This window comes from Ambystoma mexicanum, chromosome 9 (genome assembly GCF_040938575.1).
Source record: "Ambystoma mexicanum isolate Mex_15411 chromosome 9, UKY_AmexF1_1, whole genome shotgun sequence".
NCBI lineage: Eukaryota > Metazoa > Chordata > Amphibia > Caudata > Ambystomatidae > Ambystoma > Ambystoma mexicanum.
This window is the reverse complement of record NC_090931.1, coordinates 54,305,975-54,324,131: the sequence shown is the minus strand read 5'-3', so window position 1 is coordinate 54,324,131 and position 18,157 is coordinate 54,305,975.

Sequence of the window (18,157 nt, the reverse complement as noted above, 5' to 3'; positions counted from 1 at the left end):
GGTGAGTTATCGGGGTGCTGCCCCCGTCATTGTTCTGGGGCACCAGGTCCAGAGTTGGGTGTGTTCTGCGCCGGCATGCCGATCTGAGGGTTCTGCTGAGCCCTCAGTATGTGACCTAGATCCCGCGCCATGTTTTGAACCTGGCGCTCTAACTGAGAAACCCGCTCAGGCTGATACGGGGCCCTGTTTTCTCCCCTGGGCTGATCCCGGGAAGGGTAGCTATCCCTTCTTTGGTAGTACCCCTGGTTGGGAAGATTTGGATACCCCTCCACCCTTGGCCTCCCCTCTCCCGGATTAGGTTGTCTGGGCTCAGGGAATTGGGGAAAGAAGGATGGATGATTTTGAGGTTGGAAGTTGGGTGGATACCTGGGGAAAAAGTTCTGCCCAGGATTTGGAGAATTTCTGCCCTCCGGTGGGAAGTTAGGAGGGAAGTTCCCTGGGTTAGGTGCTTGGCTGGATCCCCCCCCTTGGGCTGGAGGAGTCCACACATAACCCAGGATGGGTCGATTTCCCTTGTAACGGGGACTTACATAGTCAGGAGAGGGAGGGAACCCATTTGTGGGACTACCTCCTTGACTCCCTGTTTGTGACTGGCCCGAGGACCTTCTGGGCCTAGCATTATTAGGTGCAGGTAGGTTTTTAGGCCCCCCCATCTCCAAATCCAAAACGGGGGCAACCTTTACCTCTGCCACCTTGGCAGCAGCAGGGGTGCTGTTGGTTTTGGGGTTTTTGGGCTGGTTTTTGTTTTCCACCGGTTTCTGCACCTCGTAGATGCAGGTGGCTTATTCAATGACCCAGTCTAAAGATCTTTTCTCGTGAAAATCCCTCACGAGCTGGGTCATTATGTATTTGGGCAAGGCATGGAAAAACGTATTAATAAATTCTCTGCTATCCGTGCGCACCCTTCTTGTGGTCTGTGCAAAAGCACGCTTTAACTCCTGCACAAATTCTTGTGGGGCCTGATCCTCCCCACATTGTAAATTGTAGGCTGCCTTGCGAGCCTCTTGAGGATTTCTATGAGTAGAAAAATGTTTCAAGATGGCCGCCTTATAGGTGGACCATCTTAAATGATTTTGGTCCTCCAGCCCCGCAAAGAAACTGGAGTATTCCGGGGAGAAGGTCCACTTTACATATTGAATACAGCTTTGGCTGTCCTTCAAATGGAAAGTCTACATCATTTGCTCAAACAACTCTAAGTGCTCCCAAACAGAATACTTGGCGTTCTTATGATAAGGCGTGATGACGCTCCTGATTGCCTTAATCTGCTTTAAGGGGTCCTTAAGCAAGGCCCTTTTGGTCTTATTGGCCCTTTTGGTCCGGGTAACCCTGGTCCATTCATCTTCTGACTCAGAGGCACTGCTCCCAGAGGTTCCCGTCTGTTCTTCCAGGTTTTCCCGGATTCTGCGAGCCTGGGAATGGCTGGCAGAATGTGGGGACCTGGTCTCCTGTGTCCTGTACCGCTCAGAGGAGTCTTGAGATCCCTCCTTGCTGCCAGGATTTGATGGGTACCCCCCCCACTGACCTAACTGGGCAGAGGTTTTCAGGATGCCCTTAATGGGCCTACTCTCCTGGGGTTCCCCATCAAATTTCACTGTGCTTGGGTGCCCATACCCGGATGCCCGCCCCTCCATTCCTGGGTGGTACTGGCCTATGAGCCCCATGCTTCTGGCTGGATAGTAATCTGCCATCCCTGTGGCCCTGTGCTCATGTGTGCCAGGGGACATGGGGGTGGCAGAGTCCAGGGACTGAGAGAGATAAAGGCCTCTGGTACTAGGGCTCCTGGGGTTATGCTCAGGAGTTTCTCTTTCCCAGCGAACCTCATCTCTATCCGCCCCTGCTCCCTGTTGCAATGCAAGAGCCTGCGCCTTCAGTTCCTCATTTAAGGCCTTACTAGACTCTATCAGTCTCTCCTGCATCGCTACCTGTTGTTGGAGTCTATCATTGTGCTGGCAGAGAGCCTCATTCTCTCTCTGTGCCTCCTGATTGGTCCTGGAGCACTGGGCCAGTCTTTGCTGCAGGAGGGTTACCTCCTGAGCTGTGTCCCTATTGGCCTGCTCCTTTCTTGCCAGAGCATCCTCCACCCTCCTGGTGTGTTCTAACAAGTTCTGGCGTCCTTTTTGGAGGTCACCCAGCCCCTGGGGGGCCAAGTGATTTTCTTCTGTTTTTCTTTTTAAATGGCAGACTTCCTGGCCTAAGGCGTCTCTATCCTGGCTAAGAGCCTGCATTTGTGCCGCCAGGTCGTCCCTCTGCCTTTGAAAGGCACCAGCTTTCTGGCGTTCTTCATCAAACTCTTCCTGGGTATCCAGGTCTTTCAAAATCAGCTTGTTGCTCTCTGCCTTCACTCTATCTAGATGACTTTGCAGGGTGGCTACCTGCTCCGTGCATGCCCTGTTAAAGTCTAATTGTTGCTCCAGCTTTTTCTGGCTCTGCAGTAGGGAGTCCAAACCTTCTTGGTACTCCTTCTGCAAGGCCAGAAATCTGGTATCCTGGTCAGCCTTTTCCTGTTGCAGGATGTCCATAACCCTCTTTATTTTAATGATGTGCTCTCTACTCTCATTTTCTGACTCCTGGCTCCCCTGCAGCCTCTGCTCAGAAGAGACCAGGTCAGATTGGACCTTCTCTAACGCCATCTGTCGCTTATTCGCCAGATCTTGGCTTTCAGTACATTTATCCTGCATGTCTCCCATATATAGGTACAGGTATGCGGCTATCCTAACCATCTTGTCTTGTTCATCCTTAGCTTTAGGAGCCATGTATAGTTCACTCAGGGCCACATGTAGGGGATTCTGATCTCCCCATATATCTGACCCTGTTTCAGTGACCTGTTGCGTGATGGCCTGCAACCAGACCATGCGGTCCTGGTGAGTCCACTCACCTCTCACAAATAACTTATGTAAGAAGTGCTCTCTGGCTATTTTCATGTCTACTAAGGTCGTCATTCTAGAGATTGGTCTCTGTCCTGACTTACAGAAGTTTGTATTTTATTTTTGCAAAACAGACCTTTTCCTTAGAGCGTTCCTTTGAGGAGTGCTTTACAGCGTAACACAGCGTGGTGATCCGACCGGATATGTGTATCTGGTCAGCTGGCACGCTGTATTAATCTGCACAAATGGTAGATCTAACCCAAACATCCCGGACGAGCCCCCAATTTGTAAGAGGATTCAATTCAACACTACAGCTAAATCAACACCTAGTCTAGAATACTGAATGAAAACCCTTATTGATATATCTTTATGTCCAGTTCATGCGTTCTGGATGACTACCCCTATATAACACCCCTCTCTTGGAATCCCCCTGACCCCACTGAGCCAAGAAGTAGTTCTGTTTTGCAAGTTTAAGGGTTTATTTGATAATTTAAACAATATATATATATATATATATATCACGCTTTATAATAACTTAATAATTGAATATCACACTGAATCTGAGCAGTAATCAATAATGGATAGTCTGGCACTAGCACACTTCTTTATAATCAATGATGAGTGGTTATAGGATGGATAAGATAGCAACAATACTTTGGTGGTTTCAAATGGATGCAATGTGGAATGAAATGCAGTGCAGAAAATAACTTGATAGGATTTCAGCAAAAGACAATGTAATCACTTTTTTGGACAATTCACCCCCCCTTTTATGCAATGCAAGGAAATGGAAGGAAAGCACACAGTTCTCAGAAATGCAATCAAATGTAATTCAGTTCACCCCAGCAAGCTTAGACTACAGAAGTTTGAAACACAGGCCCAAAATGCTTTTATATGTGCTGGCAATGAAGTGAAAAATATGCTAAAATGCTTTTAATTCCCTCTAGAGGTTCAGGGTGAGTGGTATCTAGTTAATATTAGTCCAGGCTCACTCTAGCAATGATTCAGGGATGGTTCTTAAGAGGCAAACGAATTTTTAGCAAGGAAAGCAAGAACTGCTGTTTTCACACGTGGAGAAATTTGCAAATCGCTGCAAATTCGTGAGTGCATTTTTCGCGATTGCGGTGAAAGTGTATGGAATAGGAATGCGGTTCGTTGAAAAGCCACGATTCCCAGCTTTCAGAGGAAAGTTACTGCAAGTCTCTAAGACAAACGGTCACGGAGATATGAGCGATATGGTAAAGGTCGTTTTTCAGATTTGAAATTTTAAAGTTCAAAGTGACAATTGACAGCTAGCAGCTAGAAAATGACAGGTGACAGCTTTTAGGCAGTTCTACTTAGATTAAAATAGATTGAATTATATTATTTTAACTAAGAGATTGGTTCTGCACAGTTCTGCTAGGTACTCACAATATATTTTTGAATTAGGCCTCGCCACGGATCTGGTCAGGTTTTGGACTGGACTCCGGTCTGGTCTGGGTCTCTTCACAGTGATCGAGGTCAGCTCTCTGGTTCTGGTAACAGCGGTCTGGGTCAGCTGTGCTCTGCTGGTCTAGCCTCTCTGGATTCTGGAGATTGATGGATTTGAAGTCTGGATCTCTGGATGTTGTATGGTCCGGCAGCATGCTCCGCAGCAAATGGAATTTAATGTCTCTATCTGTCCTGACTGTCTGCTTTTATGTGTTTTGAAAGTAGGTGTGTGAGCAGCATCACTAGCCAGCCCCTCTCCACTTGTCATTGGCCACTTCCTCCTCTTCCCCTTGATTGGGGGAATGAAATGAAGTGTCATCATGATGAGGTCTGTTTATGGTACAGAGAACCCACCCCTGTCAAATTACACACAATCTATATTTTGACCCAAAAGACATATTTGCACAGGTACACATTTGTTTAAAATTACATGCACCCATCACATATCACAGGAGGTATACCCTGTCCAAATCTGCTCTTCCTGGGAGCTTGCATTCAGAAATGGCAACATATTTCACTTTTTGGTCAGGTTACCAATATCAGATTCTTACTCAAATTTACCCAAATGTGTGCAAGGCATGCAGGCATTAATTGATGAAGTATCAGACTTTTAACATGCATACATTTTAAGTAATACCCTCTTAACTGCTAGCTTGCCCCCAGATCATGCCACCGGTTCTAAAAACCTCTTAAAATGTGGGCAGAAAAATCACAAGAATTATGGTATCATTTAAATAATTATGACAAGTCCGTACTATGAGTTATTCATCTTTTTCTAAAACCATATTCTGGCTACAGGGGTGTGGTTTCCCCCCAGCACAAGGCTGAATTTCTGGTTTTTCCAGTTCTGCCAAGCCAGCTTGCTCTCACAGGCAGTGCTCCTCCCCTTTCCTTCCAGGAGGAAGCCACTTTTTACGGCCCCCATAATAAAACATTTGCCTGAGTCAGGACAGGGCTTTGTTCAATTTCCTGCAGAGCCCAGGTAATTCAATCAGGGAAGTGTCATATCCCTTTTGGTGGGAGCAGCAAAAGGGCAGCTAGGCCTGGGAACACAGCTGTTGTGCAAGTCTCATCTCCTGTCGGGGGTAGCTGGTGGGCAGAATTCAGTTCCTTAAGCCAGGCACCAGCTAATGTCACTTTTAGTTACCCAGTTTTCTGCATTCAAATAAAATTAACCATTTTTACATATGCAGCTAGAATGCTGATTCTAAGTTTAAAACTATGACATTAAAACAATTGCAACCTATGTGACACTCAAACGTTGGTCACTCATTTCTTTTATTATTTTATTTTGTATATAATCTATATTAGATTTTTACAAGAGGAGTTCTCATGGTTTCGTATACCTGACCAAAGAAGAAGAAATATTGAAATGTTGAAAGTTGCACACCAATAAATGTTTAGAACAATATTAGTGTTTACACCATCCAAAATGTATGAGAGTTCGGTGGCTTTACTCGTTAGATGTCAGAGATATCAGAGAGATGGATAATCTTTTCCATGGTGATGTTTAGTAGTTTTGCCGTCGGGGTTAGCCATCTAGTTTGGGCTCCTGTAATTAGGCGATTCCACCACATGTCTTCGTCATTAGTGAAGGAGTTTGTAAACAAGGGACCAAAAAAGGTGTCCCTTTCCTGTGCGAGCGCTGGGCAAACCATCAGGAGATGTCTTATGGATTCTGTAGTTTCAGAATTTTTACAGAGACGACATGATTTCTCCTTGGTAGCAGCTCGGATGGCTAGAATTTCTTTTGTAGGAAGCAGATTAAGACGGGCTTTCAGTAGAGTTTTCATAGACAACTTACTGGGGTACGTTTTACAGTATTCCATAGGCTCTTTAAGTTTGTTAAAGACGGGTGGTAGATGGATTAACAGCTTGTTTGATGTTGCTTTTTCATTCGTATTTATCCAGTCTAACCACTCCATTTTAGATTTTATTCTTAACGGGTTCTTGATTAGTTCGTCTTCTGAACAGGCTATCGCCTGCAGGAATTGTAGCTGGGTTTCAACCCAGTTTTTGAGTAGCTTATTGTTTCCCTTGCTGATTTCTTCGTTGATCATACGGTATATTTGAAGACTCTCTGGATCTCTTATTTTTCTAAATAGCTGAATCCCACTTTGTGCCACCACTGCAGCTATAGAGAGCAGACCTAGTTCGCGTCTTATTGCTGCAGAGGATGTAGATTTAGGAAGTCCAAGAACTGTTCGCCAAATATGGCCTTCTAGTTTGGTCCAGAGCGACGATGGAATTGTTGGTGTTGCATCCATGCCGTACGTTAGAGATGGGATTACTTTAGCTTTATAGAAATGGATTGCGGGTAGGAGACTGAATTTGCCGTATTTTCTATGGACTGCTCGAAGCTGGGATGCTAGATGTTTCGCCTTTGTCCATAGAGTTTGTTGCATCGTGTTGGCGTTCTTAGAACTGTCAATTTCCACTCCCAAATATTTGAATGTTGTAACGACTTCAATTTTTGCCTGATGAAGGAACCACTGTAGATTTTCTTTCTTTTTATTCCCCTGTTTTTGGAAGATCAGGACTTTGGTTTTTGCTTTATTTATCTCCAAGTTGTTATCCTTTGTGTATTGGGCAAGATTGTCAAGTTGTCGCTGAAGTCCAACCTGCGTATGGTCCAAAATTATCAGGTCGTCGGCGTATAGAAGTCGGCTGACCCCTACGTTGCCCACTTTGGGTGGAAATGACCTGATCGAATCCTGGGAATCTTTGAAGTCGCCTAGGAAGGATATAAAGAGTGCGGGGGCCAGCGGACAACCCTGCTTCACTCCACGATGAGAGGGAATTTGATCTGATAGGAGTCCTTGATTGTTCAGGCGAACGGCCACCCTGGTGTTCGAATGAAGGGCGATTATAGGGTCCATTTAGATTTTTTAGTGTCTTTCAGTCCAAATTTACTTAAACTGCTGAAATCCACAGCTCAGCCAGTCTTGTTATAAACCTTCAAGTCACTTCAGAATATAACTTTAGATTGTATCCACCTCTCAGTAAGTCTTTCTTTGGCCTGCTTTGGGTTCATTTATTCAGTTTTACACAAATGTCTGGTGTTGTTTTAAAACGCCGGCTTTCGGATAGTGGTGAGTACTGGTAATGCACCCATTTTTGGGATTTAAGAAAATGAATTCCCCACAATTCTAGGTTGCTTTTGGCAATCAGCATTGCCATTCCCAATGGTTTCACACTACTGTGTGGGTAGTCCAATGGTGGTTTTAGGCAATGCCCTTCTGTGCCCATAACATCAGCAAAAAGAGTGGCAGCCTATTCTTCATGCATTTCCCTGTACATTTTCTGGGAAGCTCTGGCCATCATGATGTTTTTCATGTCAGTACTGCACAGTTTTGAGGTAGGGCTCGGATGCATGGGTAAAAACATCCCACAATGCCGCCATGAAGACAATCAAGTTGGAGGAAGTGTGTGATGGGTAAAAAAGGATAACCGTGGTGGGGCCACGCCTGCATGCCCCCAAGGTGGATACGACCTCCCTTATCCAGAAGGCTGCCTGGCAAAAGGTCACATCTGTGGCAGACGTGGAATCACAAACCATTGTGCGTGGGTCTGCTGTGGCCCAGCACCAAGATCACACTCGAGAGGAGCAGTGAGGCAAAGACAACAATTCCAGAGAGCACCCCAGAAAGCGGTGAAAGTAGAGCAGCCCAAAAAACTGGTCAAACTACCAGGTGATGATGAAAAGGAAGAAGCACCAACCAAATTGTGTGGTTCAAGTTCATGGCATCGACATCCCTGTGCTCATTGATATGGGAGCCTCAGTAAACGTGATGATCGATGCTCACTACCGACTGTTGCAGGAGGCTCTGCCACTGAAGAGTACCAGCGGCCAAATGTTCGCAGTAAACGTCAGTTGCCATTAGAAGGATTTTTCATTGCACCAGTTCGGCATGAGGGTGAAAACATCAAAGCAAGATTCTTTGTCACCAAGGTCAGTGATGTCGTTTAATAGGCTGCACGGCAGTAGAAGAACTACACATTGTGAACTTCGCATTCGGACTGTAATTAGAAGACACTCAGTCACTACAGGACCATTTCAAGAATGTGTTTACGGGCATTGGTATGATAAAAGGAGATCCTGTCCAGCTATACAGTGATGAGACAGTACAACCGGTGGCTTTGAAACACATGAGAGTCCCATTTCCTCTCAGAGAAAAGGTGGAACAGGAGTTGGATAACTTGTAAAGATGAGCATCATCGAGAAGGTGGAAGGCCCCACCCTATGGGTATCTCCCATAGTGATTTATAGAAAACCAATGCGCCAGACTTTGTACGCATTTGCGTAGATATGCGCCTCCCCAACAGAGCAATAAAGAGGGAACGACATATCACCTCCACTATTGACGACATTGTAACTGCTGTTCAAGGGCTGAGGTATTTCTCCAAACTGGATCTGAGAGCCGGTTAGGAGCAGTTAATGCTCGACCAAGCATCTAGGTATATCACAACCTTGCGACTCACAAAAGTTTGCACAGATCCAAACATCTGAACTTTGGGATATCATCAGCAGCAGAGATGTTTCAAAATTCTGTGAGAGTTGCATAAGCTGGTCTCCACGGTGCCGTTAACATCAGCGATGACATCTTGGTATTTGCCGGTCTGAAAGTGAGCATCTGGATCCACTGGAAAATGTGCTAGAGGGGATCGGCTCACTTGGTTTGACTTTGCACAGGAAAAAGTTTGCTTTCCTGAAAGGAAAACTTAGATTTGTGTTCCAGGAAGGAGGTATTTCTGCAGATCCTGCCAAGGTCAGATACATACAAGAGGCGCGGGCACCCGTGAAAGTGTCATAAGTTCAGAACTTTCTTGGGATGGTCACATACTGTAGGATGTTCATACAAAATGTGGCTGAACTCTCTGAACCCCTTCAAAATATCACTAAAACATCTGTACCTGGCAGTGGATGCCTCTGGAACAGGCTTCTTTTGATGACATTAAAAGTGCGCTCATGACTAACAGCACTATGGCATTCTTTGATCCCGGAAAGAAGATCGGGATCGTGGTGGATGTGTGCCTAGTTGTCCTGGGAGTGGTTCTGACCCAATTGGACGCGAAGATGGTGGTGAGCATATGCAAGTAGGGCGCTGTCAGAAACTGAACAGAGGTACTATCAGATTGAGAGGGAGGCATTTGCGCTGCAGTGGGGCTGTAAACATGTACACTTGTATGTTTACGGCAAGGAAGTAACAGTGATTACAGGTCACAAGCCCCTGATTCCCATCCTGATTGGGTCTTCATCCAAACCCCCTGCCAGGATCCAGAAATGGTTTCTGTCCATGCAATACTATGATGTTGTCCTGATATACTGTTCTGGTACTGATAATGCAGCAGACTATATCGACACTTCCTACCAGGAACAAGAATGACGAGTAAAGGAGAGGAGAATACTGAAGATTTTGTTTGGTTGGACTGCCACCCACAACTCAATGTCACTGGGCGACATGAGAACAGCTGCGGAAGAGGATGAGTGTTTTAAGATCATTCAAGAGGCTGTGACTAGTGGGGACTGGAAAGGGGTTTAGTTGGGACTGGAAAGGGGTGCTGGCCAAACTGGATAAATACACACAAGAAGTGTGAGTGGCACTGGAGCAACTGTGGAGAATTGGGTAAAGGTATCGTTCACCACCGACAGGCAGGTGTTAAGAGGGTCCAAGATGGTGGTATCCACCATGTTGATGCAGAAAGCGATAGAGCTGGCACAGCATGGTCATCGAGGAGTAGCAAAGACTAAATCTCATTTCAGACTAAAAGTATGGTTCCTGGGACTGGAGGACAAAGTGCACAACTTCATCAAAGTGAACTTATGTTTCTTTAGTAACTTGCATGCAATGGATGGCGTTCACAGAATAACTCAGAGTCCAAATAATCAAACCAACTTGGGAAGATGGAAAATGTTGCTGTTTTATTAACAATTATCTAAAACATGGAGGTTACAACAGACATCAATGGACATTCACTCAGCTCTCGACAAATTTCTCATAAAACATAGACTTTATACTAAGAACATGTCAGGAGTGACGTCATACTACGTGGCAAATGAAAAAACCTACAAGCGATTATTATTGGTTCAAGGGGAACATCTAAGTATACTTTCTATAAGGACTAGGATTATGATTGGCTGCCTAATGTCTGGTGGCCAACTTATGCCTACCTCTAAAACATGTCATCTTCAACACTATTAAGTACACAGTTTATCATTGCTTCTCAAACTTTAAGGCTTTTCGTTATACGGCCCTCTATAATTGGTTGGCATGCTCGTGCCATGTCTGGAACATTCGTTTCACTTAGCAGCATGTAAATTCATATCCAGGTGCCAGGAGCTGGACTTGGCTTTACGTCCCCACACAATTAGCTCAACCTCTCTCATTACCCATGCCTTCTGCCATGAAGATTGTATCTGAACTTGGTCTTGCAAAGTACCCTTGTCTGTGGGAATATATGGAGTGCGGGCACTCACTATCGTTCTTCTAGGACTCCAAGCTCAACTCTATTGCCATCCTCGGCTCACGTGACAGGAGACCATGATTTTGGTCCATTCTGCAGCATTTAAATGTCTCAAATTAATAACACTTTGCACTCTTGGTGTTCTTCCTTTGCCCCTTAATAAGGGGTGATTCATCCTTTGTACATTCACTGCTTTCAAGAACAGATCACCAACCATGGCGGCTTCTGTTTTGATGCCAGGCCAGACAGCCTCGCCAGGCGTTTCCACGATCTCAACTTATTCTTACTGCAACACAATTCTCTGGGCCTCATTCCGAGGTTGGAGGTAACCATGGAGTAAATAGCTCCATGGTAAGCAACCATGGAGCTATTTACTCCATGGAAATCCGGCATGGTGAATGGAGTAATTACCGGTCCATTCCAAGGTTGGAGGGACCGGTAAGTCCCCATTCACCATACCGGTTCCCCATCCCCATTCCTGCCCCCATAGGGCTCAATGGGAATGGGGAAGGAGTAAATTACGGCACCGTAAATTACAGTGCCGTAATTTACTCCAAGGTCACTTTGCGGGTCCCGTTATTTACTCCTGCTAAAAGCAGGAGGTAAAGAGGGACCCGCAAAGGGAACTCGGAATACGGAGGTAAGTGTTAACGGTCACCGTTGCCATTAACGGTGACCGTTAACCCTTACCTCCAGCCTCGGAATGAGGCCCTCTGCCTTTCCTCTCCTTGGGTCTGGGCTTACTGACACCGATGTCCAGGTTCCATACAGTGGTGGGTTTGCCTGCTTTCTATTCACTACATTTAGCCAGCTTCTATGGTGACTTGGTCTACATGCGTTTCTGAGTCTGTACAATTTTTGAACGGTTGCATTTCTGTAGCACTTTGCATGCATGCAATCTTGTTTTCTGCATATGAAAGTTTACTCGTTTCTTAACTTCATCAACAATTTCCATACGATCGATGCATTCTCTTCAGCCAGTATTCTCAAGGTGTCACGTGTGTCTATTGTGATGACACTAGCTTCTCTTTTTTTGCTCTTTTTCATATTCCTTCAGGGAACTCTTCCCTCAGATTGTTGTCTCTTCGGGGGTTACATTTGATAGGATTTTCTCAGTGGACACTTTTTTTTCAAATACTTGCTGCGGTATTGGCACAACTGCTGGTGTCAAACATGGCACAGTCTCAGAGATCCAACATATAGGAGGTAGGGGGCGGGACTTTCTGCAGAGGTAAGCAGCTCCTCCTCCACAAAAGGGTGCATCTGGTGTCAAGCGCCTGCACCTGTCCTCAATGAGCCAAAGATTGAATCGATGGATTGGAGCTGTCGACCTTGGGACAGAGTACATCTCTATTTTGGATCCACATACAGAGACACACGTGCTGGTGATGGTGGACCAGTGGGCTTAGTGTCCTGAGGTAGAGTTTGTGCTACCAATGTCCCCCGAGGATCTCTTTCCAGTGCTGGAAAAGGTATTTGTTATCAATGGGTTTCCGAATGAAGTGTGCTCTGATAATGGGCCCCTGTTTCAACGTGAAGGTTTGGCTGATTTTCTAAAGAGACAAGGAATTTACCACCGAATGGTGACATCCAGTATGGCCACCGGCTAATGGGGAAGCAGAATGGCTGATGCGGACCTTGAATAAGGTCTTCAGAATCGCTCTTGGGCAGGGTGTGTGTGGTACAAAGCGCTATATCAGTTTTTGTTGGAATATAGAGAAACGCCCCACTGCTCCACAGGAGTAGCACTGGTGGAAGTGCTATTCCAGCGATGCCTGCGAGGGTTAATCCCTGATCCGAGTGACCGTAGTCAGGGAATAATTTATGACCAAGAGGTCTCTGCGCAATGGAGAAGAGCAACTGAAGGGGAGAGTATCAGAAGCGGTCTCTGTGAGTATCAGCTAGAAGTTGGCGATGAAGTCCTGGTGCACTCAAGACACCCAAGAGGAAAGATGGCTCTCGCTCACGATCCCCATCCCTTCCAAGTGGTGGGTGTAAAAGGGTCCATGATGACAGTGCCAGATGGCCAGGACACCTTCACAAGGGATAACAGTTACTTTAGGAAGCTAATGGGCTGTCCACAGGACATTCGAGTGGTACCAGGCAGGAGAAGTGAGTGGCCGGTCCCAAGGATGGAAGAAAGGTGGGAGGACATAGAGGACTCTGCCCCTCGCAATGAAGGTGGTGAGAATGCCAAAGAAGATCAAGGGGAGGGGGAAAACAGAATGGAGAGCATGATGGAGCCAGGACAGGAGAGAAGGTACCCATTGAGAGAGTCGGGGCGAGCACACATTCTCCTAAGTGTATGATCTGACTGGATGGAAAGCAGAGGAAAACAGCTAGTGAACTTTGTTGAAAATGTTACGTTTTTGTTTGTGTTGTTTTTTCAACTGGCATAGAAAAGGAGGAGTGTGGTGTGATCACCCTTTAAGAAGCCGGTGATGGATCATGTCACTGCGCTCCCTAAATAAAGGGCGTCATGCATTGGCATGAGCCAGTGCACGAGCGGAGCCCATCAAGCACACTGGTGTTTTCGCAGTTTAATAAGTTCTAAACCTCTCCAATTCTAACACAATAGACACTTCAAAGGCCCCAAATGTGAGCACATTGAAGATGAAATATTAAAAGCCCCCACTTTGCCAGGGGCCTCCTAATTCGCTGCTAGATTTGGCGTGCACTGCAATACAGCCAGGCAGTGCAGGGCTGTGCGGCTCTTCTTAGTTTTGGAAATCGCACTAAACTCAGTAATGATAATACAGAAAAAAAGGGCGTGTTGCCGAGCGCTTTTTAATGCAGTGAACATCTATCTCCCATAGCACCCGGAACTGAAAATCGCACAATCCAACGAACCGGAAGAGAAGAACACTGCACCTTTGTTCGCCCCACGGAGCGCTTCCCACGCGGTGATTGCGGTGTTTGCTGTTCCCCTTGACGGCCTGGCCACTGCTGGTGATCCCGGCTCTCTTATCTACCCTTATCCGCTGTTAATGCGGGAGAAGGCGATATCGCTGCTTTTCTGCTTCCTGGGCCTGACGCACAGGGCACAGATGCCTCCTGGCATGGTACCCAGAGCTGCTAATGGCCTCCAGGGCATGAGAGGTGAGGTGGGCCAGTCCTGGGTTTAGGACTATCGCCACCGATCTCGCCTCCTCCTACACTCTCAATGACAAGAGCGCGCGCGGCCTGGCTGCCACCCTGGGCGGGCTCACAAGTTGCCTTTAGGCAGACAGTGGGTTGGGACCACTAGGGTGGCATGTGTCCAACATCAAAGACATACAGAAGTGGAACACCAGTATCACAATCCTCTGGGATTGGAGTAACAAACTGGACACACTGGGACTTTGTGGTGTGCAGGTAGTGAATGATTTGTGAGCTTTTGCTTGTGCCGTAGATATACTGAGAGTGATGGTGAATTCATGCTTCGACGTGTGAATGTCTTTGGCAAACCTTTGTGGTACAAATACTGTTCCTTTCTCGTCATTGTTTAATTATTTTGCAAAAGGCTGATTTCTCCACTGGGTTGGCCAGAGACCCAAACATAATGTCACCCAATGGCTTTTCCTGTTGACATTATGTATGGGGACATTTTTACCCGATACCTGCCTGGCCACGTGCAAAGCATTGATTTCAAACATCGGTTCGCTCGGGACAGCCCTGCCTCGCCACGTGCCACGCCATCCACCTGCATCCTTCTTCCTTGCTCCTGTAAAATTGATTTTTTTGCCCGTTCTCACCCTCACGCAGTTTTCATTTGTGTTTCTGTCACTAACCTTCTCCTAATGTATTTTGGGGGGGTAAGTACAACTTTGTGTTCTTCTATGAAATTGTGGTGATTCCGTTAAAAAAATCCATTCATACACAAACATAACACGGCTGTTTCAATATTCTTGCATATCATTGTGTTTCTATCTTCCCAGCCATTGAGATTAAACAGCTCAGATGTAACTTGGCTGGGATCGACATTAAGATTGGATAAGCAGGAGCTAAAAACAGCTCTCGGGTATCCGGCATTAACCAGTGAACAGGAGCTACCAATGCGGAATGAGGAGCTAGCGGCAGCTCCTGGGTATCCGGCATTAACCAGTGACCAGGAGCTACCAATGCGGAATGAGGAGCTAACGGCAGCTCCCAGGTATCCGGCATTAACCAGTGACCAGGAGCTACCACAACCGGGACAAGGAGCTAGCGGCAGCTCCTGGGTATCCGGCATTAACCAGTGACCAGGAGCTACCAACGCGGAACGAGGAGCTAAAAGCAGCTCTTGGGTATCTGGCATTAACCAGTGACCAGGAGCTACCAATGCTGAACGAGGAGCTAGCAGCAGCTCCTGGGTATCCGGCATTAACCAGTGACCAGGAGCTACCAATGCGGAACGAGGAGCTAATGGCAGCTCCCAGGTATCCGGCATTAACCAGTGACCAGGAGCTACCACAACCGGGACAAGGAGCTAGCGCCAGCTCCTGGGTATCCGGCATTAACCAGTGACCAGGAGCTACCAACGCGGAACGAGGAGCTAAAAGCAGCTCTCGGGTATCTGGCATTAACCAGTGACGAGGAGCTACCAATGCGGAACGAGGAGCTAACGGCAGCTCCTGGGTATCCGGCATTAACCAGTGACCAGGAGCTACCAATGCGGAACGAGGAGCTAACGGCAGCTCCCAGGTATCCGGCATTAACCAGTGACCAGGAGCTACCACAACCGGGACAAGGAGCTAGCGGCAGCTCCTGGGTATCCGGCATTAACCAGTGACCAGGAGCTACCAATGCAGAACGAGGAGCTAACGGCAGCTCCTGGGTATTCGGCATTAACCAGTGACCAGGAGCTACCAATGCGGAACGAGGAGCTAACGGCAGCTCCTGGGTATCCGGCATTAACCAGTGACCAGGAGCTGCCAATGCGGAACGAGGAGCTAACGGCAGCTCCCAGGTATCCGGCATTAACCAGTGACCAGGAGCTACCACGACCGGGACAAGGAGCTAACGGCAGCTCCTGGGTATCCGGCATTAACCAGTGACCAGGAGCTACCAATGCGGAACGAGGAGCTACCGGCAGCTCCCAGATATCCAGCATTAACCAGTGACCAGGAGCTACCACGACCGGGACAAGGAGCTAGTACATAGCGCTCTGTTGACCCCATATGCTTTACATGTTGTATACATGTGTCTCATGTTTATTTATAGGTTTAATTCACATAGGTGTGTTGGTTAGCATTGATTGGCCTGAGGGGGCCATAAGTATCTGCTGGCAGCTGTTGCTATCAAGCTAACCAGGCTCTTTTAGGCTAGACGCGGGAGCTAAATAGCCCCCACCCCCCTGAATTTCGAATTCTGAACTTGGGCTCCAGAAGTAGGAGGATTTTACTCACCATTTTTTTAAGTTGGAAGTAAAATGTATTTTAGGGAGCGAAAACATACTTTTTTGGTGACTAAAATATAGTTTAAATCTAAAACAAATATCGTTTTGTAATCCAAACCTCATTGCAATAAGTAATTAATGCAAATGAAAAGATTCATTTGACCTTAAAGTGATTCTTGGGATCAGGCATTAATGCAGTTAGAGCCCTTTCGTGTGCACTGTTGGAACAGCAGGTTTCCTTTGCTCTCTGTTTTTAATCAGGGATATTTTGACTTGTTCTTTTTGTGTGGACTCTTTGCCTGCCTTTAGGTGGTAAAGGGGTCTGGTGTGAGGCTTAGCAGTACGGCTGGATGGGACGTTTGCAGGTGGCTTTCTCAGTAACCTTTGCCTTTCTCGGGATTGCCACATTTTTCGTTTTCTTCGCTTGCAGAGTAGTCCCTGAAAGTGAACATCCACCTTTCTTGTATTCTCAGGATGGTTGTCAACCGCTGCCTCTCGGCTGTGATCCTTATCCTCAAGTGCTCAAAGGTGGGGCAGAAAAAACCTCTCCCACCTCTTTCCCCCTGACTGCCTCATCCCCTCGCCCATGGCTCTAAACGTTGGGGTTCTCTTTGACAGCGGCCTGAAACTCTACTGTTCACCACAGCCATTGCCACAGCAGCCAGACTCAACCTCCTAAACATTAGAACAGTCCACCCACACCTCACGCACCCCTCAACAACAAAGCCCTTGTCTCTTCTCTTGCGCTCAGCAAACTACACTACTACACAAACCAACTTCTGGGTCCGCCCTCTACCCTTTTTCTCCCTTCAGTTCTCACATTTGTGACTTCTACTACCTACTACTCTTCTATTAAATCCATCCATGGTGTTGTCCCCCAATACCTCGCTGACTGCATCTCGCCGCTGGGCTCTCCCTCTTGAATTCTCTGCTCCTTGTCTTGTCACAACCTATCAGCAACCACACGCTCTCTGTGCCTCTTCCAGCTTTCAATCCCTTTCTCTACTTGCCACACTTCACTGGATTTCTCTCTCTTGGCCATCAAAGCAATCTCTTCAGTGGAACTCTTCCAAAGTAGAGGCAAACTGCACCTGCTAGCAATGGAAGGAGTCCCCCACCGTCCAATCCAAACTCACCTCCCAATCCACCGCTCCTGCATGCTGCCCTCTGCAATAGCATATCTAATTTATAAATATGTACACGCTGCCCTTAGCCTCTCAATGTTAAAAATATTGTTATGTCCGCCAGTCCCTGTGCCTGGTACATGTTCCTACTCAAACCCCTTCTACCTCCTTCAATTCAACAATGCTTCTGTGGAACTGGACCTTATTCCTGCCTGGACTACCTCGGTTCTCTGTTATTGACCACTTTGTAAATAGTTTCTGTTTGAAATGACACCCTCTTCTTAAAGAAATACAAACACAAATACAAGTGCATTTTAGAGGATATCGACACATGGCTTCTTGCTATGAGTCGTGTCATCTTTCATGCTGAACACTGTTTGGAGTGTTTTCCCCATTGGGTCTCAGTGATGTTAGCTTTAAAAGCATGTGATTTTTAAATAACAGTTTATTGCAATACCATAGGTGGGGAGGGGTTGGGTGCTCAAGGAGGGGGTGCGCTCCCACTTTTGGCAATAAAGAAAGGTGGGAAAATCAGTGAAAAGTTTGGAAAAATTCCATTTGGCAAAAGAAATCAAGGTTCCCTAATAGACCCCCTTTAAAAGTGCTGGCACCACGTTCAAAATAGCTGAAGCGACCTTTAGCGTCATCACCTCATTCGTCTGGCGCGAGAGCTTTGGCTCATTATAATAATAACGCTGTAGTGCTAGATGAAGAAGACAAGTTAAAGCACCAAAACCTAATCTGGTAGCATTAATTATTTGCTCTTAGTTTCCATTGGACCTGCAGTATTGCATCTGGCCTGGAAGTTTCATGCACAAGGCATGGCGGACCTTCTGCACGATGCCTTTTGCTCTCCGCTGCGCGGCCCTGACAGCTTTTCC